Source organism: Halichoerus grypus, chromosome 1 (assembly GCF_964656455.1).
Source record: "Halichoerus grypus chromosome 1, mHalGry1.hap1.1, whole genome shotgun sequence".
Lineage (NCBI taxonomy): Eukaryota > Metazoa > Chordata > Mammalia > Carnivora > Phocidae > Halichoerus > Halichoerus grypus.
This window is the reverse complement of record NC_135712.1, coordinates 144,042,782-144,052,941: the sequence shown is the minus strand read 5'-3', so window position 1 is coordinate 144,052,941 and position 10,160 is coordinate 144,042,782.

Sequence of the window (10,160 nt, the reverse complement as noted above, 5' to 3'; positions counted from 1 at the left end):
GATTGGTGTAAATCTTGTCAATTTGTTTCTTTAAAACTATCCAACATCAATTTATAAGGCCCTTTGTGGAAATTAACAATAACCCAAATGGTAATATCCATTACAGTTTTCTTATTTGGGCTTCATTTTTCAGAGAAATTACTTTTTCAGTTTGCAAAATGCCAGAATATGGGAATTCCTCCTTCATATAGCACCTCATTAACGTCTGTACCAAACAGTTGTTCCCTATGCTGAAATAGGATGACAGTTGACATCAGGGAATTCTTGCTGAATGTGTAAGTCTTCTCACATGATCATAGTTATTTTAGGGAATTTTGGGGAAAATTATAATCCATACATACAATAAAAAATACAAAGTAATGTGAAGAAGTACATGGATTCAAGAATATTTTTAAATATACAGCTCAATCCTATAACTAGAGAATAGATGGATATGATCATACTTAGAGAAATAATAGTTGTTACTATCCATTTTTTTTTAAAGATTTTATTTATTTGAGAGAGAGGATGAGAGGAGAGAGAGAGAGCACATGAGAGGGGGGAGGGTCAGAGGGAGAAGCAGACTCCCTGCTAAGCAGGGAGGCTGATGCGGGACTCGATCCCGGGACTCCAGGATCATGACCTGAGCTGAAGGCAGTTGCTCAACCAACTGAGCCACCCAGGCACCCTGTTACTATCCATTTTCTAGAAGTATGGAGGCATAGAGGCATATACACACACATATGTACACGCTCACACACACATTGGGGGCAGAGTAGTACCTTGAACCCATTGTATCACCAAAATCTTAGAATTAGCTGGCGACAATTCTTTCCTGTCTTCTCTTGGGTTAAGATTTTTTCTAAAATTCAAATACCACGATTCTCCAATTTTTTGTCATGGGACTCCTTTATACTTGCGCTTAATAAGGAGACTCCAAAGAATTAATTACGTGGGTCATATTTAAAAAATAATAGTAATATGGGTCATATTTATCTATATTTGCCATATGATAAATAAAAGCTGAAATTTTTAAAATATTCATTTATAAATAACAATAGTAAGTCTATTACATGTTAAATAACATTTTTTATAGAAAATAACTTTTACAAAACAAATGTATTGAGAAGAGTGTCATTGTTTTATGTTTTTACAAATTTTTTTAATGTCTAGCTTAATAGAAGACAGCTGGATTCTAATACCTGCTGTATTACATCTGATGTCATATGTTGTTTGGTTGAATTCTATGAAGAAAATGCAGCCTCACAAATATATAGGTGGAAAAGGTGGGGGTATTTTAATAGCTCTTCCAGATAATTGTAGATTTTCTTTTTGTTTCTAAAACTCAACAAGTTGTTTTATAAAGGTCAGTTGCAGTGTGGAATGCGTCGATCTGTCTTCCACTTTGAATGGATTTTTCCCCTATGTGATTTTATAACATTATTCATTGATCTTTAGAAAATACCAGTTCACTGAGTTAGAGTTCTTCCAAGTATTGACATGTCCTATAAAATATCAAACAAATCACATTTTTAGTATTATTACTGATCTCTTTAGAAAAGTTTAAGACATGGGGCGCCTGAAAGATGTCCATCAACAGATGAATGGATAAAGAAGATGTGGTATATATATACAATGGAATATTATGCAGCCATCAAAAGGAATGAGATCTTGCCATTTGCAACGACGTGGATGGAACTGGAGGGTATTATGCTGAGCGAAATAAGTCAAACAGAGAAAGACATGTATCATATGACCTCATTGATATGAGGAATTCTTAATCTCAGGAAACAAACTGAGGGTTGCTGGAGTGGGGGGTGGGGTGGGAGGGATGGGGTGACTGGGTGATGGACACTGGGGAGGGTATGTGCTCTGGTAAGTGCTGTGAATTGTGCATGACTGTTGAATCTCAGATCTGTACCTCTGAAACAAATGATGCAATATATGTTAAGAAAGAAAAAAAAAGAAGAATGTAGCAGGAGGGGAAGAATGAAGGGGGGGAAATCGGAGGGGGAGACGAACTATGAGAGACGATGGACTCTGAAAAACAAACTGAGGGTTCTAGAGGGGAGGGGGGTGGGGGGATGGGTTAGCCTGGTGATGGGTATTGAGGAGGGCACGTTCTGCATGGAGCACTGGGTGTTATGCACAAACAATGAATCATGGAACACTATATCTAAAACTAATGATGTAAAGTATGGGGATTAACATAACAATAAAAAATTTAAAAAAAAAGAATTAAATGACAAAAAAAAAAAAAGACATGGGGCACCTGAGTGGCTCAATCAGTTAAGTGTCTGCTTTCGGCTCAGATCATGACCCTGTCAGGGTCCTGAGATCAAGCCCCATGTTGGGCTTCCTGCTCAGTGGGGAGTCTGCTTTTCCCTCTGCCTCTCCCCCTGCTCATGCTTGTGCTCTGTCTCTCTCTCCCCTCAAATAAATAAAATATTAAAAAAAAAAAAAGAAAAGTTTAAATGAAACTATCAGACTCAGTGACAGATACAAGTTTTCCAAAATTCTCATTTTCTCTGGAAAGTTCAAATTTTATCAATGAGTGAATACCATCAGTTGTATTCCTTGTACTGACAGGCTCACTTCATTCATATTTGAGAAAATGCCTGCCAAATACTGAAGTCTGAAAAACCAGTTGGCCTATAAGTAGTTCTTTCAAGTAAATATGGTGAAATAAAGTGGCTAGTTTATTTTTTTTTTTTATAAAGTGGCTAGTTTAGCTTATAACTATTCAATAGCACAAATGCTTTTCCTTGAAACATCATTTACTTCAGTACAGAGCAGAAGTAATGTATGTACACCTCCCATTTCCTTATACGGAATTTGAAATAAGACTGGTACCAAATGGTTACAACTTAATAAAACCAATAATTTCCACTTATCAAGGGAATTCTCAAGTGAAATTGGGTTTGTTTGTTTGTTTTTTTCACACATAGTGGTGAAGAGTACAATGACTACAAATTCGGTTTGGCGCTACTGCCTTGCTTCGGGCTGGAACGCCAGTAGTTTTACTCCACCAGCAGTGCAAACAACTGTCCACACAATGAAAAAGGCAAATGACCTCTTGGTAGTCTTATGAGAATAGTTTTGACCTCACAGAACCCTGGCAAAGGTCTGAAGACCTCTAGGGGTCCTCTGATCACCCTGAGAACTGCTGTTATAATCCAAAGTCAAATTACTCCTTTGATTTTGCCCCACGTTGGCTTAGAATTTAAAACAAGGCTTTGATTCAGAAGTTTTGGTTGATATACTGTAGAATGTGACTCTTCCAGGCATTTTCTATTGAAATGTTTTCTGTCTGTAACGCTACAACTTTGCCATAGTTAGCTGAGTTAGTCTTGTATTGGTCTGTGTTTTGTGTGCATGCACTCTGCCCTCTCCAAGTTTTGCTCACACAGAAAGTACTATTTAGATGGTAGGTGATGACCACATCTTTTGCTGCTCTACCACGGCTTGATATTTGGAGCACATTTAACCTTCAAGTTTTATTGTATAGACTTACTTCAGCCCTGCTCTACAAGATGTCTGAGCATATTAGCCACCACCTCCACGAGAACCTTGATGTACAAGACTTGCAGTGCCGAGACACTGTGGAAAGAGCCAGAAGAGCTGGGCTACCCCATTCACTAATCACATGACCATGGAAGAAGCGTTTGTTGTCCTGAAGCCTTCATCATCTGGATGATGGCGAGGACAACCTGCTCAGGTGTAGAGTTACAAGTGAGGATAAACAAGATGGAGGGTGTAGAGGTGCCATATAAACTGTGAAGCGTTACACAAATTTAAATTTTTATTGCCACGGAGGAAGGCGTTTTATTTTATTTTATTTTATTTTATTTTATTTTTTTAAAGATTTTATTTATCTGACAGAGAGAGACACAGCGAGAGCAGGAACACAAGCAGGGGGAGTGGGAGAGGGAGAAGCAGGCTTCCTGCGGAGCAGGGAGCCCGATGCGGGGCTCGATCCCAGGACCCTGGGATCATGACCTGAGCCAAAGGCAGACGCTTAACGACTGAGCCACCCAGGCGCCCCAGGAAGGCGTTTTAATTTACATAAACTTCATATATACTAGTCCCATGCATAAATGATTCAAGCGAGCATTTTTAGATATTACCCTAAATGTATTAGTGTAATTAGACCACTTCTGAAAAGCCTGCTGCCTTGTGTGCTTGTTTCTAAAAAAAAAAAAGATATATATATGTAATAATACTAGATCAACTGCTAGCTATTTGTAAAGATGAAATTAGATCCATACCTGACATCAGTCACAAGAATAAACTCCAAATGTATCAGACCTAAATATAAAATATGAATCCATACAAGTACTAAAAGAAAATAGAAAATTCTTTTACATCTGAGTGGAAAAAGGCTTTCTAACTTTAATTCAATCCACATGTAATAAAAAAATTTTAAATTAAAGTACATAAAAATGATTGAAGAATACACGATGACAAAAAGCACCATAAACAAAGCCAAAAGGCAAATAAAAATGTAGAGAGAATATTTGTAATATATCACAGATAAAGAGCTAATAATCCTAATACACAAAGAACTTTTAAAATAGGAGTGGGGAACCAAAATCCCTATAGAATATAAATAAATAGGTAAAAGACATGAACAGACAAGTAAAAAATAATATGAGAATAGCCCTTGAACATATATAAATATGTTTAACTTTCCCTAGGAAAAAATGCAAATCAAAACTACACTGAAATATTATTTCTTCCTATTAGAATGAGAAAAATTCAAAAGCTTGACAACACTTTGTTGGAGAGGTGATGCAGAAATAGACGTATTGGGGAGTTTGGGTGGCTCAGTCATTGGGCATCTGCCTTCCGCTCGGGCCCTGATGCCAGGGTCCTGGGATGGAGCCCCGCATCGGGCTCCCTGCTCAGTGGGAAGCCTGCTTCTCCCTCTCCCACTCCCCCTGCTTGTGTTCCCTCTCTCGCTGTGTCTCTCTCTGTCAAATAAATAAATAAAATCTTAAAAAAAAAAAGAAAAAAAGAAATAGATGTATTCATTCACTACTCCTGGGAGTGCAAAACAGCTTAACCTCTAGTGAGGGACATTTGCCGTATTTAATGAAACTACACACACAAACTCAGCAATCATGGAACTTACCCTAAACTTTCATACTGACAATACAAAAATAGTATTCACACAGTTATTCAGTGTGGCATTATTTGTAATTGCAAGGTATTGGAAACAACCTAAATGCCTGTACACGGGAAATTGGATGAATAAACTGCAGGACAGCCACACAATGGTGTACTATGCAATTATTCAGAAAAAAAAAAAAATAAAGCTGATTTCCATGAAATGATACTTCCAGGATGGTATCTGTCTTTTTCCACTGAAGAGACACAGGAAAGATCACCAGAAACAATCACAATTTGTTACGTGCGGAGGGTGGTTGGGTGGAATGAGATGGAAGATATAAAGGCTGAGCAGCACTTCTCTAAATATACCCTTTTGTATGTTTTTCCTTTGAGATCTTTGTTAATTTTTCACATTTTCAAAAAATAATATTTAGGGGCGCCTGGGTGGCTCAGTCGTTAAGCGTCTGCCTTCAGCTCAGGTCATGATCCCAGGGTCCTGGGATCAAGCCCCACATTGGGCTCCCTGCTTGGCAGGAAGCCTGCTTCTCCCTCTCCCACTCCCCCTGCTTGTGTTCCCTCTCTCGCTGTGTCTCTCTGTCAAATAAATAAAATCTTAAAAAAAAAAAAAGTCTGGCTTTCTGTTTAAAAAATAATAATAATCATATTTAATCAACAACGATGAAAAACTCTAAGATGGGGGCGTCTGGGTGGTGCAGTTGGTTGAACATCTGACTCTTGACTTTGGCTCAGATCGTGATCTCAGGGTCCTGGGACTGAGCTCCACATTGGGCTCCATGCTCATCCGAGAGTCGGCTTGTCCCTTTCCCTCTGCCCCTCCCCTGCTTGAATGCTCTCTCTGTCTCTAAGATAAATAAATCTTTAAGAAACAAAACAAAATAAAAAAACCTCTAAGATGGTTTTCTTTTTTTTTTTTTAAAGATTTATTTATTTATTTGAGAGAGAGAGAGCGAGCATATGAGAGGGGGGAGGGTCAGAGGGAGAAGCAGACTCCCTGCTGAGCAGGAAGCCTTATGTGGGACTTGATCGTGGGACTCCAGGATCATGACCCGAGCTGAAAGGCAGTCACCCAACCAGCTGAGCCACCCTGGCACCCCTCTAAGACGGTTTTCTATTATCTTTAATGACACTATGGGCCATGAGGGAAAGTCTTGTGTTAAGGGTTGCCTTGTGATGACAGGGACTCCCTATAATCCAAATCCCAAACTGGATCCCACCTTCTCTCTTCCCCAGTCAAAATCGTCTACCCTTCTTCATCACATCTGTCACCCAACTAATCAAACTGTCCTGTACTAAAATACCCAGCTGATGGGGCACGTGGGTGGCTCAGTCGGTTAAGTGTCTGCCTTTGGCTCAGGTCATAATCCCAGGGTACTGGGATGGAGTCCCACATTGAGATCCCTGTTCAGTGGGGAGCCTGCTTTTCCCTCTACCCCTCCCCCCTGCTCGTGATCTCTCTCTCTCAAATAAATAAATAAAATCTTTTTAAAAAAAAAAATACCCAACTGATAACGAGAGCAAAGAGGCTAAGTGATCCATGGTGTCCGTCTCGCCCCCCAGGCCAAATACCACTGTGGAATTAACTCCCTGCGGAGGGCAGAAACCCTAGACTAAAGAGCGTTATTAACATTCCTTTGCCCTTGCAGCCCTCTGCTGGTAATAAATGAAATGTGGAGATTGACCATGTTGATCGCTTATCCTCTCTATTCTAGTTTTGTTGGGAGAGGAACTTGATAAGTTATCATCCCAAGAAGATCTCTGATCCAAACTTTTCTTTGCATATCTGGCATCCTTGTCCACTCTGCAGTGTCTGGAAATGTTGGCAAGGAAAATGTAAGACTTTTTCTTTGCCTTTCATAGCACCACTTCCTGTGTTCTCCTGCTGTCTGTAAACACCCCTTTATTTCTCTGCCTCCTCCTTACCTTCTCTCTCCCACTCCCTCCAAAGTTCTAGCCTAAATCCTTTTCTTTCTATAGGAGCTTCCCCTTAACATTTGTATGGTTCTGTCAGTTCTATGTGTATCCCCCAAATGCCTTATCTCTTCCAATGCTCTAGATCCATATTTAAAACGATTTATCAGGAACTCTACTTGGTGCCCTCTGGCACTGAAACCTCTGTCCTAATCAGAGTTCTTCATCTTCCTTTTGTTAAGACAAATGATCCAAAACCTGGAAATAAGGCAAACGATTATTGAGTGCCCTTTCCATGTCATACTAGAGTAGTGTTCTCAAAGTATGGTCTTAGACCAGCAGCATCAGGCATCACCTGGGAACTTGTTAGAAATGTAAATTCTTGGGTTCTACTCAAGATCTACGAAGGAAAAAACTGTGGAGATGGGACCCAGAAGTCTGTGGTTTAACAAGCCCTCCAGTGAGTATGATGATCACTCAAGTTCGAGAAATACTGAACAGGAACATGGCTGGCAAACTATGAGCCAAATCCAGCCCGATGCCTGTTTTCATGAAGTTTTCTGGAATATGACGGCATTATGGCATTTAGTTCTGTATCATTCATGGCTGCTTTCACTCTATAACAGCAGGATTGAGTTGAGTGGTTGCGACAGACTTACATGTCCTTTGTAATCCGAAAGACTTACTATCTGGCCCTTTACAGAAAAAGTTTGCCAATCCCTGGACCAGCAGCACATCATCTACCAAACCCTCTTACGGGTCATTGTTGGTTAAAAGATAATTTTATGTGACTTACTATTTATTATTGAGTTGGACCCAGAGTCTGTGAAGTTAGGTGTTAATTACAGAAGATTGATAAGCTACAAATGATGTTTGCTGAGAGAGATGAAAATGATTTCTCTCTGCTAGAGTTCATCACAAAGGCAACAATTTTATTGTCCTTGTAGGTTAGTCAGTTTTGAGTCTAACCTAGTAACCGTATTCCAGCATTTTTTCCCTTTCACTGTATATTTTTAAACACTGTACCTACATCCATATATATACAGATATGCATATACACACATACCACAGTCTCTCATATCCTCCTCTGAACCAGTTTTACTTTCTCCTGATGACTTTACTAATAAAGTAAATCTTTGAAGCATGCTTACTATATACTTGTATGAGAGTCATCTTTTTAATTCTTTGAAATTTATACTTTGACACTGACAAGCGTTAACGCCTCCTTCCTCTTCAAACAAACCCGTCTCCAAATCTCACTGATTTTACCTCCTACAGCTTCTCTTCAAGCCATCCTCTTTCTTCTATTTCCATGACTTACTTTCTGAGTTGAAGCTCCTGTTCCCTCTTTCCTGAACTTTTATAACAGCCCCTACCTGGCTCTTTGTAACCGATCCAGTCTACATCAGCCTGCTAGAAAAACATCCCCAAGGAAGAGCTCTGGTCATTTTACTTCCCTAACCTAAAACCCTTCGGTGGTTCTTCACTGTTCAACAATAAAGGAAAGCCCCAGTTCTTTAGCCTGATTTTTAAGGCCCTCCAATATTTGACTCCAAGCTTGTCTTCCTTGACTCCTCTTTGTCCTTCCTTCCTTCCATTCTCTGTGCCTGTGTGTACTTTCTTTGCCTTCCTTCCTATTGCTCCTCTGCCTACAGTATCCTCCGTCCTGTTTTCTGCATACCCAAACGTAAGTATCCTTTAAACCCCAGCTTGAAACTCCACCACACTGATCCTTTAGTTGCAAGTGATTTCTCTCTGAATTCCCAGCACATTTAATTTGTATCTCTTTTATGGCAAATATCACTTTCTATTTTATGACATGGTCCTTTATGGAAGTTTCTGTGGCCTTATTGTAGGACTTCATCTGTGATTCAGCTTTGTATCCACATTATTGCCTAACTGTGCTAATATAGATAAGAAAGCCAGTAAAATAGATAAGAAAGCCAGTAAAAGTTTTTGAGTAGGGGCTGCTGAAAAATCAAAATCTCAACTGAAAAAAGTAGCACCAAATTATTTTTTGAATGTCTAAAATCTCATCAAAGTATATTTTCCCAAACTATCACTTTTTGTGAATGTTTCCTATTCCTCATTTTAAAAAAATATTAACTATATAATATTGAAGGAGAAAAATGAATATTCTTCAAAACTTAAATGAGCCTTTCTTTTTTCTCTTTGGTATATCTTTTCTCCATAAATAAGATTTCTCATTTTGCTGTGACATATAACTATTCAGTGCTGTTTATTCATGAACAAACATGACAGCTTTCCTAGCTGATGCACCCATCAAATAGGGTCCCTAATACAAGTGTTTGTTCATGAAGCCCTAAACTCTTTAGTTGGTCTTTTATTAAGAAAACTTAAGCAATGCACAGTTGTTGTTGTTTTTTTAACTGGGAGGAATATTAGTGCCTTAGTCTAATTGATTTGGACACCGCTAAATCAATCAGGACAAAGGAAGTTATGGCACATCTGCTGTCTCCTTCGCAACGGCTTTCATTCTTATCACATCATAAAACAATGTTCCTTCATATGCATGGATTTCTCACCAGTATCCTCTGGAGAGCTTGTTACAAAAGTATATTCCCAAGACCCACCCAAATTCAGAAACTTTGGGGCAGATCTCCAAGAACCTTTATTTTTAGTTAACCTCCCAGATGATTCTTAGGCATCCCGAAGTTTGTGAATCATGAGCTGAATTCTTTATCTTCTTCTGAATTCAAAGAGAGGTAGAGACCCCCTAGAGCATGCCCAAGTGCACCTTAAATAAACTGAGAGGGTTGAGAGAATCTGTCCATCTTCTCTCCTTGCTCAAAGTTTTTAAATATAACTTCCCCTCAATATTTTATCTTGAAAATGTTCAAACACACAGAAAAGTTGAATTAAGAAACCAGCACAGTAGTCACCCATATACTACCCCGTTAACGTGTTACAGCGGTTGCTTTAACACAAGCTTATCCTTTTATCCTTCTCTCTGCTCCTCTACCTGTCTTATTTTTTTTGGATGAATTTCAAAGTAAATTTCAGACCTCGGTAATGTCTGATTTGGGATTATGGCAACTTGAAGAATAACAGGGCAGTGAGTCCTTGTAGCCCTGGTGAAAACACAGTGGCTTCGTTTTATTGAACGGGATCTGTGGCTG